This window comes from Numida meleagris, chromosome 2, assembly GCF_002078875.1.
Source record: "Numida meleagris isolate 19003 breed g44 Domestic line chromosome 2, NumMel1.0, whole genome shotgun sequence".
Taxonomy (NCBI): Eukaryota; Metazoa; Chordata; class Aves; order Galliformes; family Numididae; genus Numida; species Numida meleagris.
The window spans coordinates 66,859,217-66,866,110 of record NC_034410.1 but is presented as its reverse complement, the minus strand read 5'-3'; positions in this window follow the sequence as shown (position 1 = coordinate 66,866,110).

Genomic DNA, 6,894 nt, shown 5'->3' with positions numbered 1-6,894 from the left:
AAAGTGCATCTTTAAAAAAAAAAGTAGTTCTGATCTAATCTTCCTTTTTCTACACTGAAGAGACAAGCAATCATGTTGTATTGTGATCTATAGTAAGATCAAGCTACTTTGAAATTTTCCATTTTTTGATTTATATTTCATGAAAACAAGTTGGATATGTAGAAGAATCAAGAAATCCTTCAAGCAAGGACTAAGGCCCAGTTCTAAAACCCTAAAATCTAACAGCATTGTATTAGCTAATGAAGTAGACTTGTATTAATCACTAAATGGGAAATAATCAGTTTAAAAGCAAAAACAAAGTGGATATACATCACTGGCAATCTAGGGTGGCTAGATTCCTTATAAACTGTGTGTTATTTCAATTACAAAAATAATGATTATTAAAGAAATGTTATTATTTCACAATAGCTTTTTACTTTCATAAAGCTATGGCTGGCATATTCTAGCCCAGCATATTTTGCACAACACATAGTTGTCAGACCAGTGTAACCTATAATTTTCTACCAACATATTTATCCCTGTGTAATATATAGTGAATGTCTTTCATTGCTCTAGCTACTCCTCTAAATATGTTGATATTCAAGAAGGAACAATGGGCTTTGAAAAGCTTATCAACAGATTCATTGAACTTGCTTTGTACCTTTACCAGGAACCATATTAAAGAGAACTTTGAGCTTGTATTTAATACAAGGTAAATATGGATGAATTGAATATCTTTCTAATCTCTGCTCTCTACGTATCGTCATCTTCTCACATACTCAGTACTCTTTTTTTAGGAGTATAACTTGTATAACTTACAGTATTTTTTTAATTCTTGTTAAAATGAAGCAGGAATTTTCCAGTTAACATCAGTCATACTGTACTATTGAGAAGACTCCTGCTGGTAGCATGTATTTCTTCAAGAAACAAAATATTGTTAACCCTTCTTTTTTTTTCAGCAAACATCCTTAGAATTGTAACTAGAGGTAGCAAACCAGATTGGAATATTAATTGGTTTTAGTGCTTAGCTGGAAGAGGAGAGTTCATTGAGTGTAGCTGAGGAATTGATCTGATAAGACGTTGACTAGAACCTCTCATAGTTATCTGTCAAAGCAATATAAAACCAAATAATTTATTAGTCTTTACTTATTTGTAAAGGACTGAATTGACAAGCGAACTTAAAAATATGGTCTTGTTTTCGTTGGTGTTCTGAATGATTTGTTTTTAGAATGCTAGCATTGAATAAATAACGGAGATTCAGACTGCTTTCTGAGTGGCATTGCGCTCTTGGGCCTACAACCTGAAGGCAGGTAATGACAGAACAGCTAAACATCTGCTTTAATGTTCTGCTATGTAAGGATTATTGTATTCAGTATTTTCTGGGGTAAAGTTCTAATGGATTAGAAATTCTGTAGAAAACAAGCACAATGAGGGTAAGAGGCAGTACTGATTTGTTGTAATTATTAGCTTTGGTCAGTAAATAAGTTCTCTAGATACAAAGTAGAATTCCTGGAAAATGAGTGTGAATCATGTACATATGGTCAAGTCCCTGAGTTTAGACTGAAGAGCAGAAGTCTTTTTATATGATACGGGCCTTCCTAAGCATGGATAGAAACTTCTTTTCTTTTCTTTTTGAAGCCTGAATTCATTAATGTGTGCTTCTGGTACATCTCAACAGGTCTGAAAGGAAGGCCAAATGGACCAGAATGGAATAAATTACTTCATCAGGTAATGTTTCTAACATTATTCTGTCAATCTGGAGGCTATTAAGGAAGTTAGTGGAAATTCTAAACAGAATAACCTCTTTTTGCTTGAGTGTAACCATCATTCAAATGTAAACATTTGAGTTAAATGTAAAGTGCAACAGTTTCAGAATCAGGACAGGCAAATCCGAAGACAGACTACATAAAAACTCATATGCTTACATTCCAAATAAAATGATGAAACAGCTTTTAAAGTTTTTATGGTAGTGGAGAGGTTTGCTTTAATAACGCAGAAGTAGCACAAATCTGAGTGTTGTATCAATATTAACAAAACTGATCTATTAACAAAGCTGAGTCTGTGGTACTGTCATCATTCCCAGAGCAGTCATTATGATGCCTGAATGAGCTGTCCCCCCTGCAGCGGTCTGCAAATGCAGGATTAAGGCAATCCATGACCACCTTCTGTGGTGCTTTGGTAGAGTCAAGAAGGAGTGGAGGGATGTTCTTAGCTTCTACATTGATGGGATCAGCAGGATCCATTGCAAGACCAGGCAGGGAAGTAGAGGTAGTAGTGGAGTAAGCGTTCTCTTACTGCAGTGGGGTGGGATAGCATCCCTATTTCTGTGGTGCCTCCCTTGTTTGTTTAGCCAATATGAAAACTTCTTATTGGGGTTTGGAACTAATAAGGAAATGAACATTAATCTGACTAGTCATAGGACTGCAATATTGAAATATTACTACTGAAAGTGTTAGTCACGTCATATACTCATCAGATAATCCTCAGAATGAAGCACTTGCATGAATCCTTTATCAAATGATTTCAAATCCAGGGGCTTGCTGTCATTCTGTGTCATGACTGTTCCACTCTTTTCTCCCACTTTCTTCAAACAGAAGTCTTTCTGGCTTCAGTAAAGACCACATGACATTGGTAACTATACAGTCAAAGTAATGCATTGATCTTCTCCCAACAAGTCCTTTCTTCAATTGGACACTGTCCCATGAAATGTTCTGATCTGGGTTGAACTCTATGCTAGATTCTATTGCAAAGCCAGGTACAGCCAGGAGGGAGAAAGAAGCTTTTGTCTTTTTTGCTTTTTGGGGAAAAAAAAGCAAACACACTCATTCTGATTCTGTATTAAGATTGCTCCCAAGATCAAACCACAGATAATAGAGTAATGAATGGCAGTGGTTAGCTACCAGCCTCAAGGTGACAGAACTGATATTTTCAGAGCGGTTTTCTCCAAACCAGCAATGAGAAAAACACATGATGACTTCTTCCTTGAAGAAGCTGAAATATTTAGCAAGATTTCTGATAATTAATCTCTTGATGTTGTGGCATCTAAATATAGAAGATTCCTACCTTATGTTAGCTGTATCACTCATTTTAAGACCAGAAGTTACCATTGGTATGTGCTAGAAGAAGCACAGAAGTTTTCACAGCATTGGTTTACATGTGAAATTCTTTACTAATTCTCAAAGCCCAGAATGTGTTGTATGTTGCGTCCTCAACTGAGTTTTCCAATTTTAGGGATGGACTTCCATCAGTTCAAAAGAATTAAAGTTTAAAGCCTACCCAGCAGTGTGCTCTTGCAGCCCAGAAGGTCAACCGTATCCTGGGCTGCATCAGAAGAGGGGTGGCCAGCAAAGGAGAAGGAGTTGATTGTCCCTCTTTACTCTACCCTCGTGAGGTCCCATCTGTTGTACTGTGTCCAAGCCTGGGGCCCCCAGCGCAGGAAAGATATGGAGCTGCTAGACGGGTCCAGAGGAGGGCCACAAAGATGCTCAGAGGGCTGGAGCAGTTCTCCTATGCAGACAGGCTGAGGGAGCTGGGCTTGTTCAGTCTAGAGAAGAGAAATCTCTGGGGAGACCTTATTGTGACCTTTCAGTACTTGAAGGGAGCTTATAAACAGGAGCGGAACTGACTTTTTACATAGTCTGATAGTGATAGTATGAGAGGGAATGGCTTTAAAATAAAAGAGGGGAAATTCAGGTTAGATGTTAGGAAGAAATTTTTTACTCAGAGGGCAGTGAGGCACTGGCACAGGCTGCCCAGAGAAGCTGTGGGTGCCCCATCCCTGGAGGCGCTTGAGGCCAGGTTGGATGGGGCCCTGGGCAGCCTGAGCTGGTGAGGGGCAGCCCTGCCCATGGCACAGATTTGGAACTGGGTGGGCTTTAAGATCCCTTCCAACCTAAATCATTCTGATTCTCCTTGGGTCTGAGATTTAGTTTCTTGTTTTATTTGGGTCCAGAAGCTGGAACAGAGTACTCTAGAAATGGCATTCCCTCTCCTGTCAGCAAAGTAGGTAGAACAGTCATTGCCCGAGAGGTCTTGACTTGTAGCTTTCTTTTTTATGGTCAAGATGAAGCTTTGAAGCTGTTTTTTGCAGTCTTATTGTTTTAGTGCTCTTGATTGCTTTCTGCTACGCTGCATCACATCTTTGTGGGAAATGTCGTTGCATCTCTTCAGTAGTTTGAGTACTTATTTCTGCTGTTTTCTGATACGTTCATATGTTCTCATCTGCATTTTACGTCTGCAGCACTGACTGAGTTCTGTACCTTGACTTGTGTATCTGCATTCCTGCATAAAAATGCTAAAGACTTCCCTCCATGATTTTTCAATTTGTTGTTCATTTTCCAGTAGGTCTCAGCTTTGTCTATTATGTAGATGAGCAAAAGTATGCCATTTTAAAGATCCTAAGGGGGATGGGACTTATTACACAGGGATTAGGGATATTGCTATTATCTTTATGTAGCATTAGAAAACCTAATGGTGGTTGCATGTCCACTTTGGTGTATTTCCTTTCAAGACAGATGTGGGTCACCTGGAGGCAGCTCAGTGAAGGCAAGAGGAAAAAATAAATTTATCTTGCAATTTATATCTAAGTATTTCTTCTCAAGCTTATCTATTTCACTGCTTTAGGCTCATCTGAGAAGAATACCATGGCTGCTTTATAGAGCATTCCATGTATTTCCAGTATTGCCTCTCCAAAGAGATGCAAATTGCTGTTATTTCTTATGAAATTTGGTAAATAAGTATTGGAATACAGTGCTTTCTACTGTACAATGATGTGACTATTGGATTGCTTCTTTGAATATCCTTATATTAAAGTTACTAAAAATGCCATTATTTCTCTTTCAAACTTGTTTCCGTTCTCTTAAGCAGTGGTATGAGTATGATCCTGTAGAATGCAGACACTGTTTAAATTACAAAATGTTCCGTAAACAAACAGTAAAGCTGAATGTTAATCTGATGGTAACGATTACGACTTGGAATAACCTACCCCATCCCCTGAGCACTGTTGTAACTGTTCTTCAAATTGGTTTTCTAGGCTCATTTTAATTTATTTCATCAATACAGTTTTTACTGCATCCTTTGGGACATGATACCAGCGCAATATGATTCTCACCCATTAGGTGCTATTTTTCTTTTAGCTTCTTGAGATTGGTGCAACTTCTGGTACTACCCCGATCTTCTTTTTACTAACCTACTTTTTTGTGCTTTAATAGCAAGAGAACAAATTCAGTTTGCTGAAATAAACATACAAAGCTAAGTTAAGTTAGATTCCTTAATAAGTGATGCCTGAAAATTCAACTTCCCTGATATATGCTGGGAATACAACACAGCACAGAAGAAGCAGTCTAGGAGGTTTCTAGAGTATATGGAAGATAACTTCCTTCTGCAGCTGGTGAGAGAGCCTACCAGGGGAGGTGCCCTGCTAGACCTGCTGTTCACAAACAGAGAAGGACTGGTGGGAGATGTGCAGGTCAGGAGCTGTCTTGGACAGAGTGACCATGAAATGGTAGAGTTCTTGATTCTTGATGAAGACAGGAGGGGGGACAGCAAAACTGCTACCTTGGACTTTTGGAGGGTGGGCTTTTAATTGTTCAGGAGACTGGTAGGGAAGGTCCCTTGGGATTCAGTCTTGGAGGGTAAAGAGGTCCAGGAAGGCTGGTTGCTCCTCAGGAAGGATGTCTTAAAGGCACAGGAACAGGCTGTCCACCTGCAAGATGAGCTGGCAGGGAAGACCAGTGTGGATGAACAGGGAGCTTTTCCTGCGGCTTCAGGAGAAAAAAGAGAATCTACGTCCTATGGAAGAAGGGAGAGAGTACAAAGAAGTTGTTAGGATGTGCAGGGAGAAAATTAGAAAGGCAAAGGCTCAGCATGAACTCAACTTGGCCACTGGGGTAAAAGGGAACAAGAAGCTCTTCTTCAAATATATTAACAGTAAGAGGAGGACCAAGGAGAATCTCCATCCTTTACTGGATGTGGTTGGGAACGTGACCACTGAGGATGAGGAAAAGGCTGAGGTTCTCAATGCCTTCTTTATGTCTGTCTTTAAAAGTCAGGCCCGTCATCTTCAGGGTACTCTACTCCCTCTCCTGGAAGTCTGGGATGGGGAGTGGAATAAACACCCCACAATTCAGGAGGAAATAGAGACCTGTTATTCCACCTGGACTGTCACAAGTCCATGGGGCTGGATGAGATCCATCTGAGAGTGCTGAGGGAACTGGTGGAGGTGATAGCCAAGACGCTTTCCATCATCTATCAGCATTCCTGGTCAACTGGAGAGGTCCCAGAAGACTGGAGACTTGCCAGTGTGATTCCCATCTACAGGAAGAGTCGTAAGGAGGATCTGGGGAACTACAGCCTGACCTCGGTGCCAGGGAAGGTTATGGAGCAGAATGTCTTGAGGGCAGTGTCACTTGGCATGTGCAAGACTACCGGAGGATCAGCCCTAGCCAACATGGGTTCGAGAAGGGCAGGTCCTTTTGATCTTACAGGTCTTTTCCAACCTAGCTAATTCTATGATTCTATGATTGTAGGGCAGAAGAGATTCCGTCTTCTCAGACTCCAGGGACAGAGGTGAGAGTTGGGAAAGGACAGTTGGTGCAACCCTTGAAACTCAACAGTTTTCATGATTGCGTCTTCTTCAGGTGCCTGCAGGATGTCAGTATGCCTCTCTGCTACTGTCTGGCACCAGGACGGCTCCATTCCAGGCAGCTGCGGGGTGGTTGAGAGCCCCCGTCCCCTACTCTCTTGGTTCATTCTTGCAATCGTCCCACAGAAAGGCCCACGGGCCCCAACTCCCAACTGCCACGTTTTGGTCACCGCAGGACACTCACAATCCTATCGTCATGGCCACTTTCTGTTCTGAGCCCGACAAATACAGGGATCCTGTATCTGGAGCCTCAGCCACAGAGACAAAACAGC